The sequence below is a fragment of the Elaeis guineensis genome, chromosome 8 (assembly GCF_000442705.2).
Source record: "Elaeis guineensis isolate ETL-2024a chromosome 8, EG11, whole genome shotgun sequence".
NCBI classification, from domain to species: domain Eukaryota; kingdom Viridiplantae; phylum Streptophyta; class Magnoliopsida; order Arecales; family Arecaceae; genus Elaeis; species Elaeis guineensis.
Window position 1 is genome coordinate 101,684,936 of NC_026000.2, and position 14,857 is coordinate 101,699,792.

General features: G+C 42.0%; 1 non-coding gene across 1 annotated transcript; it reads left to right on the forward strand.

The window, feature by feature from the left end:
• Positions 1 to 3,581: 3,581 nt before the first annotated feature.
• On the forward strand, positions 3,582 to 3,687 carry LOC140851296 (small nucleolar RNA R71). The gene has a single exon (XR_012134048.1). It is a non-coding gene; the product is annotated as a small nucleolar RNA R71 (small nucleolar RNA).
• The last annotated feature ends 11,170 nt before the right edge of the window (positions 3,688 to 14,857 follow it).

Here is a 14,857-nt window from a genome sequence, read left to right on the forward strand (position 1 = left end):
GAAGAAACAAAAGTTTCTTTTTGGAATTGGAATAAAAAAGGCAGTGTTCACACTGTTCCTGGGTGGCGCGTGAGTGCGTGGGTGCGCGGGTGAGCGTGGACGCGGGGTGGACGCGACGTGGGCGCGAGCGCGGGCACGGGTGCTGCATTGCATGGGTGTGGGTGCGCGGTGAGCGGGCGCACGACAAGTGGGTTCGCAGGGAGTTTTTGATGGCGGACGAACAGATGCTTATAAAGGAAGAAAATTAATATTTAGAAATATTTTGAGAGAAAAGATTTGTATTTTCTTTATTTATTTGTGATCTTTCCATCTCATCCATCCATCTTTTAGTCTTTAGCATTTTTTTAGTCTCACATCGGAAAATCTTGTAAAACTCCTCCCTCCTAACACCTATAAAAAGGCTTTTGTACTCCCATTGAAGGGAGAGCCCATAAATTCTTCTAGAGCCTTGCATAGAGGAATAGAAAGGGACTACTTCATGAGCAGCTAGGCTAGCAGTCTCGGGAGTGAAGAAGAAATTTCTAGTCTAAAATTTATCAAACAGTCTTCGTCAAAGACAAATGGTGTATCCTTGGCCAACAGATTGTACAAGGGTCTTGAAATCTTGCTAAAGTCTTTGATGAAGCATCTATAAAATCTGGCATGACCTAAGAAGGATCGTATTTGTCAGACCGAAGTAGGGGGTGGTAGTTTTGAAATGACCTCAACTTTGGCTTTATCTACCTCGATCCCTCTTTCAGAAATAATATGTCCTAATACAATTCCTTTCCGCACCATGAAGTGGCTCTTTTCCCAACTTAGGACAAGATTTGTCTCCATACACCGTTTAAGAACTTTGGAAAGATTATGGAGACAAACCTCAAAGGTGGTTCCAAACACAGAAAAATCATCCATAAAAACTTCAAGACATTTGTCCACCATATCCGAAAAAAATGGCCAGTATGCACCGTTGAAATGTAGCGGGTGCATTGCAAAGCCCGAATGGCATATACCGAAAAGCGAAGGTGCCATAGGGGCAGGTGAAGGTAGTCTTTTCTTGGTCATCCAAAAATACAGGTACTTGATTGTACCCTGAATAACCATCAAGAAAATAGTAAAAACTTTATCCTGCTAACCGTTCTAGGATTTGGTCGATGAAGGGCAATAAAAAATGGTCCTTCCTAGTAACGCATTCAGTTTTCTATAATCTATGCATACTCGTCATCCAGATGATATGCGAGTGGGAAGCAGTTCAACTTCTTCATTCTCAACCACAGTAATACCAGATTTTTTAGGTACTACTTGAGTGGGACTGACCCATTTACTATTGGATATGGGGTAGATGATTCCAGCATCTAACCACTTTACCACCTCTTTCTTTACTACTTCACGCATGTTTGGGTTCAATCTCCTCTGCATATCTCGATGGGGTTTGGCATGTTCCTCAAAATGAATATGGTGCATGCAAATGGAGGGGTCAATTCCTTTTAAATCGGCAATGGACCAACCGATAGCCTCTTTGTGTTCCTTCAGAATACCAACCAATTGTGCTTCCTGATTAGGGGTCAAGTCTGATGCAATGATTGCCGGGAGGGTGTCATTGAGTCCTAGAAATACATACTTGAGCGTAGCAGGAAGGGATTTCAATTCTAACGTAGGTGGTGATTCTAAAGATGGGACTATTGGTGTACTGGCTAATGTGGGCAATGGCTCATACTTGATTGTCCATGGAGGAGTGGTTTTATCGTGTGGTGTATCCAACAAGATGTTAACTTCTTTCATATATTCCTCAAAGTCATCACTACAAAGTGAGCCAAGCAAGTATCTAAGGGGTCTGGTGCTAGAATTATGGGTGTTGCATCTTCTATAATATCTTCTAGTGTATCTACTTCAAAGCAACTATCCATTGATGGTCCTTGGGAAGCACCAAACACATTCAGTCTTATTTTTTTATTTCCAAACGATACGTCCATGACTCCTGTCCTACAATTAATGCATGCATTTGCCGTAGCTAGGAAGGGTCGTCCTAAGATAATGGAAATTTGTCTGGGGTTGCCACTTAATTCCATATCGAGAACCAGAAAATCAACTGAAAAGTAAAACTCATCTACCTTGACCAAGACATCCTCAAGCATTCCACGTGGTTCCTTAATTGATCTGTCGGCTAACTGCAATATGATTGATGTGGGTTTCAGTCCTCCGAATCCAAAAGGTTCATACACCGAACTAGATAAAAGATTCACACTTGCCCCTAAATCTAGAAGAGCTTTTTCAATGTGATAATCTCCTATAACACAGGAAATGATGGGGGCTCCTGGGTCACTAAGCTTTGGAGGAGTGGCATGTTGGAAGACAAAACTAGCCTGTTCAGTGAGACATACTTTCTTTGGGATTTATGATCTAGATTTACATTTTTGGGTGCACAAATTCTTCAAAAATTTGGCATAAGCAGGGACCTATTTGATTGCGTCTAGAAGGAGAAGATTAATTTGGACTTGCTTAAACAATTTCAACATCTCATCGAGTTTTTCTCCCTTCTTATCTGCAGGAATAGGGGCTTTCAGGGCATCCGAAAATGGGGCTTTAGGCAAGTAAGATGATTCCGGTGCAGTTGGTTCCTTCTCTATTTTCAGGTCCTCCTTATTCTTGGGTGATTTGGATTCGGTTAGAGGTTTAGGGTCGGTATCATTGGTTTTACTAGTGTGTTCAATGACCTTCCCACTTCTCAGAGTCATGATTGATTTGGCATGTTCAGAAAAAGCTTCTGGGGTATTAGAACTCTCAATCACAAATTGCCCTCTTGGGTTGCTCTCGGGTTGGCTAGGTAATTTTCCTCCTTCCCTCCTACTGAATGCAGTCGCTAGTTGACCTATTTGGGTCTCTAGCTTAGCAATGGATTGTGTGTGGGAGTTAAGGGTCTGAGTGTTGACTTCTAATCGTTCTAGTGCTTTCAGAATTTTTTCCTCAAAAGTTGAGCTGTGACCAGTAGTAGACGGTTGAGGAATATTTTGAAATTGATGGTATGGTCCATGCCTATATGTTGGATCTTTGATATTGAGGTCGAGGTGTGGCAGGACCAACCACTGGTTGTGGTCTCCAGGAAAAATTTGGATAGTTTCTCCAGTCGGGGTTATTAGTGTTCGAATATGGATCATTTTCTGGTCTGCGAGCTTGTTGGACTTGAGCTTGCTGAACCTGCTCGTGCACAAACTTAGGAAATTGAGGTGTGGCTGGGCATTCACTAACAAAATGGTTCGGACTTGCACACAATGCACAAACTTCTTGGATTGGGTTAGGTGGAATCGAAGATTGTCCAATATTTAGAAGACGATATAATTTTTGGGACAATTCATCTACCTTATGATGGATATCTATGGCATTTTCTACTTCATATATTCCACCTCTCTTTGGGTTTAACATGGGTTTATCTCTAATAGAGGCAGACATATGATGTAATAAATTTTTACTTAAAATTTCAAATAGTTGCCATGCCTCATCCTCACTTTTCAGCATGAATGTCCCACCGCATGATGCATCGACCATTTGTCGATGTCTTTTCGATAGCCCATCATGAAAACATTAGATTAACTGCCACTTGGGTACAGCTTGGTGGGGATATTTTCTAATAAGATCCTTTAATCTCTCCCATGTTTCATGAAATATTTCTCCATCTAATTGGGAAAAACTAGTTATGGCTTTTCTTATTTGATTAGTTTTTCCTATGGAAAAATATTTCTTGAGAAACTCTCCTTGCAACTGGTCCCAAGTTGATATAGTCATGGAATCCAAAGTATGTAGCCAGTATTTGGCTTTGTCCTTAAGTAAAAAAGGGAATAATTTTAACCTAAGAGCATCATCGAAGAAGTTGTGAATTTTGACAGTTGAGCATATCTCAAGAAATTCTTTAAGATGTTTATAAAGGTCCTCATTACTAAGTCCATAAAATGAAGGTAACATTTGGATTATACTGGACTTAATTTCATATTGAGTGGCCTCCACAGGGGGCACTTGAATACAAGGAGAGTAGGTATATATGGAAGGAGTAAAGTACTCCTTCAATTGCTTGGGTGGATCATTCTCTTGATTTCGGTCCATATTTTTACGTCTGTTGGCTCTAAAGGTTCTTTCTATTTCTGGATCAAAAGGTTGGATTTCTAGTCGTAATGATCTACGACCAAGCATACACCTTACAATTATACTGTAGAGCAAACATAAAATTTTTTTTCTTTTTATAATATATATATATTTATAATAAAGTGAGAAAAGAATGAAGAAAATCTAAAGAGAAGAACCTAAGAATCTTAAATCTATGAAAAGAGAGAAATTAGTTAATGTTTATATGTTAATTGCAATCAACTTAAACAATCATAGACTCTCTATCCTAAGGTTAACTTAGATCTAGACAGCTCCTAACTTCCAAGACTGCCTTTGAGCACTCCAAGCTCAAGACTGACTAACTGACTCGGCCAGGTAAGCGTAAGATGTGGGAGGTTCCCTACTCGTTGCTTTCCTTAGACACCAACTGAGTTGGCTAGGTCAGTCAATGAAACCAATTGAAAACCACTTTCTTTAACCACTTGCCTTAGACATCGAGCAATTAACCAATCCACACTCGGTTCAACTCTAAAGCTTTCTTATCCTATTGAGCTCAAAATTCCTAGGGCTGACGTCTAGTTGATTTTAGATTAAGGTCTAGGTTATGCAAATGCAAGGGAGTAATTTGTGGGCCAAGGAAGGGTGATCAAATCCCCACCTTATCTTAGTTAATGGGTTGCGCTCTTAAAGTTAATTATGGAGATGAGATGCAAAGAAACAAGGTATCCAATCAAGTTAGAAATTTTTATATTTGGGGTTATGCTATTTTAGTTAAGTGTTATGAAATGTCAGTGGCTTTTTTTTTTTTTCAACCGTGCCAAGATCCCCGGCAACGGTGCCAAAATTTGATGCGTAGTCGTTGATAGCACCAAAAATAACTCTACTCACTACGTAGGTAGGATGAGTCGAGATCGTATCCTCAGGGACCTTGGGCTAAGTTGAGATTGCAAAATAAAAGAAAGAAGCATTGTTTTTGATTTAGAAAATAAATTATCTTAAAATTGATGTTATTAGAAAATAAAGAGCTCAAGAGTTTTGAATTAATTTTGCACTAGCAGAGTTGTATCTCTTTTTTTAAATTAAATAGATGCGATTAATCTTAGAAAAAATACTTATCTTTCTTTGGCACCCTCCGTATTCGTAGATCACGGTGCGTCTCCGAAAAGTACTAGGTAAACAACTCTTCTTTCCTCGGCACGCCCCGTATCCATAGATCACGACGCATCTCCAAAAAGTAAAAATTGTTCCTAATATTAATCTAACAAGAAAGCATAAATAAAAGCATATGAAAGGGAGCAAATAAAGAACTCATGATGATTTAAATAAAAAGCATAATCTTTATTGCATATAAAGAAATACAAGAAAGTTTAGAACAATAAACCATCTCTGTGTCGCTACAAAATTTCTTCTCCACTCTCGAGACTGCTAGCCTAGCTGCTTATGAAGTAGTCCCTTTCTATTCCTCTATGCAAGGCTCTAGAAGAATTTCTGGGCTCTCCCTCCAATGGGAGTACAAAAGTCTTTTTATAGGTGTTAGGAGGGAGGAGTTTTACATGATTTTTCGATGTGGGACTAAAAAAAATACAAATCTTTCCTCTCAAAATATTTCTAAATATTAATTTTTTTTCTTTAATAAGCATCTGTTTGTCCGCCATCAAAAACTCCCTGCGGACCCGCCTGCCGCATGCCCACACCCGCGCTCGCGCCCATGCCTGCATGCCCACACCCACGTGATGCCGCACCTATGCCTGCGCTCACCCGCTCCGCATCCGTCAAGCATCCACCTAGCGTCCGCGTCCGTCCCGCATCCATGCGCTCAGACGCACGCCCATGCGCTCACGCGCTCATTCATGCGCCCAGGGCATTTTTTTGTATTCCACGTGAAACATTCTTTTTGTATTCCAAAAAGAAACTTTTGTTTCTTCACAATGACATCTATATCATTTTAGATTCCTTGCATAGTATCTTCATTTTCTACAATACCATATGCATCCTTCTTTTATTTTAATTTTATTTTAAGTCCAAATTTCTTCAAACTTGAGTCTTTTTGATCTATGAATCGGACTCTTTGTATCGGCGATCATCTTTCCTGTAAAACATAAAATAAAGCATCAAATTCTTAATAAATAAAATAAATTAAATATAATTTTCTACTTTAAATGACTTAAATTAAGTGTTTATCATACCCTCCAACTTGAATTTTGCTCATCCTCGAGTAAAATAGATATATCAGCATTGTGTACCGACTCGATCTTGAATCAAAAATTAGATTAGGCATCCCAAAAGGTAGATGATACTTGGTCAGACCATTAAAGAGATATTTCATTGGATTATCAATTTGACCCAATTAGTGGCTGAGTATTAACTAAAGAAATTTCAAGAGCTTTTCTTTAACCAACTCCCCACTTTACTCTTTAAATCCTCTAACTTAATGGGAAAGAGGTTTATTATCTTCTTGCAATTTAGTCCCCTTAATATTTTTTTTTTTTTTAACATTGCCTACCTTTTTACGCGAACCACAACGCTTACTTAGGCAAAAGGCTCAGTTACTCAGTAGGAAACCAATGTTGTTGTTTTTTTTTTTTTTTTTTAAGTAAATTTTAAGGAGAATTTTTGCATACCTCGACCTTTCCACTCAATTTCTCATGAAGCAGATTCTTTATTGAGATCAGTAAGAAGAGGGTTGTAGAATCACTCCTAAAATTTGGTCTAGTCTAAACCCACCCATAATAAAACCCCCTGACTGGTCTATTCCATTTGAGATTATGTGTGATGCCTCTGACTTTGTAATAGGTGCCGTCTTAGACCAAAAAATCAATAAGGAGCCACATGTGATCTATTATGCTAGCAAGACTCTTTTCGATGCCCAATTAAACTACATCACAACAGAAAAAGAGCTACTAGCAATAGTGTTCACCCTTGAAAAATTTTGCTCATATCTGTTAGGGTCTAAGGTTCTAGTTTACTCTGATCATGCGACTCTGAAATATCTCCTCTCAAAGAAAGATACTAAACTATGTTTGATCAGATGGATCCTTCTTTTATAAGAATTTGATCTAGAAATCCGAGATAAGAAGGATTCTGACAATGTGGTAGCTGATCACATCTCCAGGATCTTAGTTGAACACACGATAGGCATAGATGAGGTCAAAAAAAAATTTTCTGACGAACAACTTTTTGCAATCTCCTCTAACCGTCCTCCATGGTTTGCCCATATTGTCAATTACTTATCAACAGGACAAGTACCTTCTCACTGGACAAAATAAGAAAAGGATTGATTTTTCTCGTAAATTAAATATTATTTCTGGGAAGAACCTGAACTATTCAAATACTGTCCTGATCAAGTTATTCGCCGTTGTGTCCCCGAGAGTGAATTCCAAAGCATTCTCACTTTTTGCCACTCTTCGGCATGTGGGGGATATTTTAGTGGAAGAAAAACTGCAGCAAAAGTACTGCAGAGTGGGTTTTATTGGCCAACGCTTTTCAAGGATGCACATGAATTTGGCCAAAGTTGTCTGCGATGTCAGCAAACAAGAAATTTATCCAAGAAGGATATGATGCCGCTGACCCCCATTTTAGTAGTAGAAATCTTCGATGTTTGGGGGATAGATTTCATGGAACCTTTTCCAGCCTCATTTGGATTCGAATATATTCTGGTGGCAATTGATTACATATCAAAATGGGTGGAGGCAATAGCTACATGGACTAATGATAATAAAATTATAATTAGTTTTATCCAACGAAACATCATTAGTCGATTTGGCTTCCCAAGGATGATCATTAGTGATGGGGGGACTCATTTTACGAATAAACAATTTGAAGCACTTATGAAAAAATATAATATTTCACACAAAGTGGCCACACCATATCACCCCCAAACTAATGGTCAGGTAGAGGTGTCAAATAGGGAGATTAAACATATCCTAGATAAGATGGTTAGGCTCGATAGAAAGGATTGGTCTCTTCGCTTAGACGATGCATTATGGGCTTACCGTACTGCTTTTAAAACACCCATAGGAATGTCTCCTTATTGACTTGTATTCGGAAAAGCTTGTCATCTGTCGGTGGAATTGAAACATCATGCATTTTGGGCCATACGGCAATTTAACTTTGATATGAAAAATGCAGGTTCCAATAGGAGACTTCAATTAAATGAACTTGAAGAGCTACGCAATGAAGCATATGAGAGTGTCAGAATTTATAAGGCTCAAACTAAAGCATACCACGATAAATTCATTGCATGAAAAATATTCGAGCCCAATCAAAAAGTTTGGCTCTTCAATTCTAGGTTGCGTCTGTTTCCTGGAAAACTTCGCTCACGTTGGGACGAACCTTTCATTATAACTCAGATATTTCCTCATGGAGCTATATAACTCAAAAATCCTAAATAGGGGAACAGTTTTAAAGTGAATGATCAGCGATTGAAACCTTACATAGATGGAATTAATGATGGAGAAATAATTGAATTTGTTGATTTAGTAGATCCAAAACCGCCATAATACTCAATTCAGTCAGGCTGAAGATGTAAAACTTAGCACTTGTTGGGAGGCAACCCAATGATTTCATATTTTTTTACTTTACCACAGCTACAGAAATTCAGAACAAGAGCCTATTAATTAATGAAGCTATCTTCAACTTCCGAAGCAAAATTATCCCAGGTGCACTCTCTCCTTTTATTTTCTTTACTTTCCTACTCCATTGAGGACAATGTAGATTAAGTTGGGGGGGGAGGAAATTAATCAAATCCTCGAGTATGGTCAGAAATAACTAGTTTTGTGTATCCAAATTTTATTTTGATTAAGAGTCAATTAGGCATCCTAAACAATGAATGATTAATGATCAAGATAATTTTAGAGATACTGAGGAATAAATTATTAAGAAAACCCAATGAATGGTAGGGTTTAGACTAGACCAAATTTTAGGAGTGATTCTACAACCCTCTTCTTACTGATCTCAATAAAGAATCTACTTCATGAGAAATTGGGTGGAAAGATCGAGGTATGCAAAAATTCTCCTTAAAATTTACTTAAAAAAAAGAAAAAAAAAGAAAAAAGAAAAAAAAAACAACATTAGTTTCCTACTGAGTAACCGAGCCCTTTCGCCTAAGTGTTGTGGTTCGCGTCAAAAGATAGGCAATGTTAAAAAAAAAAAAAAAGTAAGGGGACAAAATTGCAAGAAGATAATAAACCTCTTTCCCATTAAGTTAAAGGATTTAAAGAGTAAAGTGGGGAGTTGGTGAAAGAAAAGCTCTTGAAATTTCTTTAGTTAATACTCAGCCACTAATGGGGTCAAATTGATAATCCAATGAAATATCTCTTTAATGGTCTGACCAGGTATCATCTACCTTTTGGGATGCCTAACCTAATTTTTGATTCAAGACCGAGTCAGTACACAATGTTGATATATCTATTTTACTCAAGGACGAGTAAAATTCAAGTTAGGAGGTGTGATAAATACTTTATTTAAGTCATTTAAAGTAGAAAATTATATTTAATTTATTTTATTTATTAAGAATTTGATGCTTCTTTTTATGTTTTACAGGAAAGATACTCGTCGATACAAAGAGTCCGATTCAAAGATCAAAAAGACTCAAGTTTGAAGAAAATTAGACTTAAAATAAAATTAAAATAAAAGAAAGACACATACGGTATTATAGAAAATGAAGATACTATGCAAGGAATCCAAAAAGGATATAGATGTCATTGTGAAGAAGCAAAAGTTTCTTTTTGAAATTGGAATAAAAAAGGCAGTGTTCATGCTGTTTCTGGGCGGGCGCATGAGTGCGTGGGCGTGCGGGTGAGCGTGGACGCGGGGTGGACGCGGCGTGGGCACGAGCGCAGGCATGGGTGCGGCATCGTGCGGGTGTGGGCGCGCGGCGAGCGGGCGCGCGGCAGTCGGGTTCACAGGGAGTTTTTGATGGCGGACGAACAGATGCTTATTAAAGGAAGAAAATTAATATTTAGAAATATTTTGAGAGGAAAGATTTGTATTTTCTTTATTTATTTGTGATCTTTCCATCTCATCCATCCATCTTTTAGTCTTTAGCATTTTTTTAGTCCCACATTGGAAAATCATGTAAAACTTCTCCCTCTTAACACCTATAAAAAGGCTTTTGTACTCCCATTGAAGGGAGAGCCCAGAAATTCTTCTAGAGCCTTGCATAGAGGAATAGAAAGGGACTACTTCATAAGCAGCTAGGCTAGCAGTCTCGGGAGTGGAGAAGAAATTGTGTAACGACATAGAGATGGTTCATTGTTCTAAACTTTCTTGTATTTCTTTATATGCAATAAAGATTATGCTTTTTATTTAAATCGTCATGAGTTCTTTATTTGCTCCCTTTCAAATACTTTTATTTATGCTTTCTTGTTAGATTAATATTAGGAACAACTTTTACTTTCTGGAGATGCATCATGATCTATGGATACGGGGCATGCCGAGGAAAGAAGTGTTGTTTACCTAGTACTTTTCGAAGACGCGCTGTGATCTACGGATACGGAGCGTACCGAGAAAAGATAGATATTTTTCCTAAGATTAATCGTATCTATTTAATTAAAAAAAAGAGATACAACTCTGCTAGTGCAAAATTAATTCAAAACTCCTGAGCTCTTTATTTTCTAATAACATCAATTTTAAGATAATTTATTTTCTAAATCAAAAACAATGCTTCTTTCTTTTATTTTGCAATCTCAACTTAGCCCAAGGTCCCTGAGGATACGATCTCGACTCATCCTACCTACGTAGTGAGTAGAGTTATTTTTGGTGCTATCAACGACTACGCATCACTTCTCTCTTGGCACGAGCCTATATCGATAGGACAATCAAAACAAATCGTGTCGGGAGCAGGAGGAGAACCTTGTCACGACATAATTGAAGGCCCGGTCCTCCTTAGACCGGATGGGGGGAGAGGCCCTGCAATGCCCATATGTGCCCCCACAGCCCTATTAGGGACAGGAGGAGAACCTCACCCTAACAGGAGCAAAGTCGAAGGCCCAGTTACACTTAGACCGGATGGAGGGAGAGGCCCTGCAACACCCATATGTGCCCCCACAGCACTGTTAGGGACAGGAGGAGAACCTCACCCTAACAGGAGCAAAGTCGAAGGCCCGGTTACACTTAGACCGGATGGGGGGAGAGGCCCTGCAATGCCCATATGTGCCCCCACAGCTCTGTTAGGGACAAGAGGAGAACCTCGCCCTAACAGGAGCAAAGTCGAAGGCTCGATGACACTTAGACTGGATGGGGGGAGAGGCCCTGCAACGCCCATATGTGCCCCCACAGCCCTGTTAGGGACAGGAGGAGAACCTCGCCCTAACATGAGCAAAGGCGAAGGCCCGGTTACCCTTAGATCGGATGGGGGGAGAGGTCCTGCAACGCCCATATGTGCCCCCACAGCCCAATTAGGAATAGAAGGAGAACCTCATCCTAACTTGAGCTGAAACCGATTACATCAGAAATAGGGGAAGGACCTCGTCCTGACACCAATTAAGGTCTGGTCATTCAAGACCATATAAGAAAAAGGGAACCTTCTTAGTGGCCCCTCCGCGCTCCCGTGACCCCACTAAGAGCAGAGGGAAAACCATCACTCAAGAAAAGAAAAAGAAAAAGGGGAGGGGGGTTAAAAAGGAAAGCGACGAACTGCATCAGCGATAAATGGAAAATAAATTACATCAAAGATACAGGGAGCCTTGTCTCAGCGAGGGTTGGGGTTCTTATCAAAATCTTCGATCTCCAAGAGAGCTCTCAACACAGACCAAGGATAAGACGGCTTCCTCGGGGCGATGAGAAGCTCAGACCTCCGAGCTCGAACTCTGAAAGGAGGCATCAAACTCGAATGGTCCCGGATAAATCTGCGGCCATAAACAAAAGGATGGGTCAATGCGATGATGATCGGGTACCTCCGAACGGCATCGATATCAAGCAAGCCAAAGCCGAAAGAAGCTCGGCAAACGATAATTCAACACGTGAGTAAAAGAGGTAATGAAAAATCTCCTTCTCATGTCATTAACTAAGTATGCATTACAGAGCCCTTGAGGCTGAATAAGAAAGATGACAAGAAAAGCAAGCCAACATGGCGATGACCAGGAACCTCCAGACAACATCGGCATCGAACAAAAAAAAGAGAGGAATACAATAATAACAATAGTGAATGAAAGAAGTTCGGCAGGTGATGATTCGATGCAAAGTGTGGACAAGGTAACAAAAATCTCTCTTTCATTCTCGATTAACAAGGTGTACGTTACAAAGCCCTGAGGATCGAGAAAAAGAACATTACTACAAGACTTGAAAAGAATACATTAGAGACCACTTCAAGCTTTCGACTTCTCCTTCAGGTTCCATCATTCTCAGCAGTATTTCTCAGTGCGTGTGGTGAATCCATCGGCTCTCGTCCCCCACCTCATTCTGCTCCATTGCTGAAACCCCAACCCTAGGGGGAAAGGGGGGGATAGAATTCAAGGGGTGGCGACAGCGACGGCAGCGGCAACGACGACCTGTATCGAGAAGAACCAAAAGTACCCCGGAGGCCGTGATGATGTCGGAGACATGCACCACCACCGTGTGCTCCCCGACAACCACCATCCTAGGTACTTCGGCGAGGTCGGCATGTGCTACTTCCACCGCCCCCGCAACAAGTTCTACTGTCCCGCCGTCAGCGCTGACCGCCTCTGGTCCCTCGACCCCGACGACGTCAAGAAACCCACCACAGCTTATGATGGTAACTCTACCCCCTTGATCGGTGTCGTCCCGTTCAACTACTTCGAAATTTTCGGGCAGGACACGCTCACCGACTGGTTCCATTATTAGATCCCTGTTGTTGAAGGAATTCTCCCTCGAGCCCCCTTTGAAGCTGTGGGAACCCTCGGTGGCAGTTTGGCAGCCGCTGAACTTGCAGGCCACTGTTTCTCCCCTCCTACTCCTCTCAATCCATAGCATCCTCTCGAGATTGACCTCCGGGGCAGAAGCCCCGATGGGAGAACTCCTCGAAAGGGCTCGAAAGACTGAAGGTGGCGGGGAGCCGGTGGAGATGGCGAAGATTGGCGCGAAGAATGCTTAAGGTCGAAAAGGGTGCCGATGGGTGGCTAAACTCTCAAGCAGAAGAAAGGCATCATCTGGACTCTCAGGCGAAATGAAGTCCCTAGAGGGAAGGAGGGGATTTAAATAAGCGACGGGGCCTGGAACAGTTATGGTGGTGGATATCCTAGGTCAACCAATGCCCGCCACGTGTCCCACTCACCGTGGCGTAGGGCTGACTACTGACGGGACCATTATGGTGTGGCGCTTGGGACTACGCTCCAGCAAAAATTTCGAAAGGACTCTTTGGATCACCCTAATTGGAAAAAGACTCCAGCACGCGCGCATTAAATGCCAGGATTTCCAAGGGCGGTCGTGCGCAGGATTCAAGAGAGCAACTTCGGCTGTGAAAATTTTTCTGTACTTCCTTCATTCGAAACTCGAACTCGAAAGTAGGGGGGCTGGTGTTGGGTATAAAATACCCTCCAACCGAAGTTCATGTCAGGAGTGATCCTCCAGGGATTCTACCGACGTCCGACCTTCGGCGACATCTCTCCGAACCTCTCCGGTGGCCGAGCCTCCGCAACGTTCCCGAGTTCTACCGACGGATAAACCCCCAACAGTGTCGACCGGATTCTCCACGATGGACGAACTCCATCCAAGTCTCTATGGTGGTCGACCACCTTCTAGACTTCATCCGGGCTCCTATGGGAGCCGGACTTCTTCTCCAACTGCAGGTAGACTTCATCCGAGCTCCTACGGGAGCCGGACTTCTTCCCCAACTGCAGGTAGACTTCATTCGGGCTCCTACGGGAGCCGGACTTCTTCTCCAACTGCAGGTAGACTTCATCCGGGCTCCTACGGGAGCCGGACTTCTTCTCCAACTGCAGGTAGACTTCATCCGGGCTCCTACGGGAGCGGACTTCTTCCCTAACTACAGGTAGACTTCATTCGAACTCCTACGGGAGTCGGACTTCTTCCCCAACTGCAGGTAGACTTCATCCGGGCTCCTACGAGAGCCGGACTTCTTCTCCAACTGCAGGTAGACTTCATCCGGGCTCCTACGGGAGCCAGACTTCTTCTCCAACTGTAGGTAGACTTCATCCGGGCTCCTACGGGAGCCGGACTTCTTCCCCAACTGCAGGTAGACTTCATCCGGGCTCCTACGGGAGCCGGACTTCTTTTCCAACTGCAGGTAGACTTCATCCAGGCTCCTACCGGAGCCAGACTTCTTTCCCAAACTCCAACTGCAGGTAGCCTTCATCCGACTCCTACGGGAGCCAGACTTCCGCCTTGAACTCCTGTTGCAGGTAGACCTCATCCGAACTCCTACAAGGGCCGGACTCTGAGCTTTTACTGCAAGCGATCTACTCCGAGCTTCTACTACAGGCTTCGGCCAAGCTTCCTCGACAAATGATCCCCATCCGGGCTTCTACGGAGATCGAACTCTGACTGAACTTCTGTAGCGGACAGATTCCAGATGAACTCCTACGACACATGGACTCCAGCAGCCGGACCCCTCCAATGGATGAACCTCTCCAGCGCCATCCAACATCCACTGTCGGTCGACCCTTTATCGAATTCTACGTGAAACCAAACTTCGTCTATGGAAAGCCTTTGACCGAGCTCCTACAGTAAATGTCCCTCACCTGCAGTATTAACGCCCAAGGCATCCAACGGTAGAAGGCTCGCCAGCAACATCCGAGCTCCTCTTAGATGGATAGCTACCTCTCTCCGCCAGACACCTCAACCGAGCTTCGACCGACATGCCTGG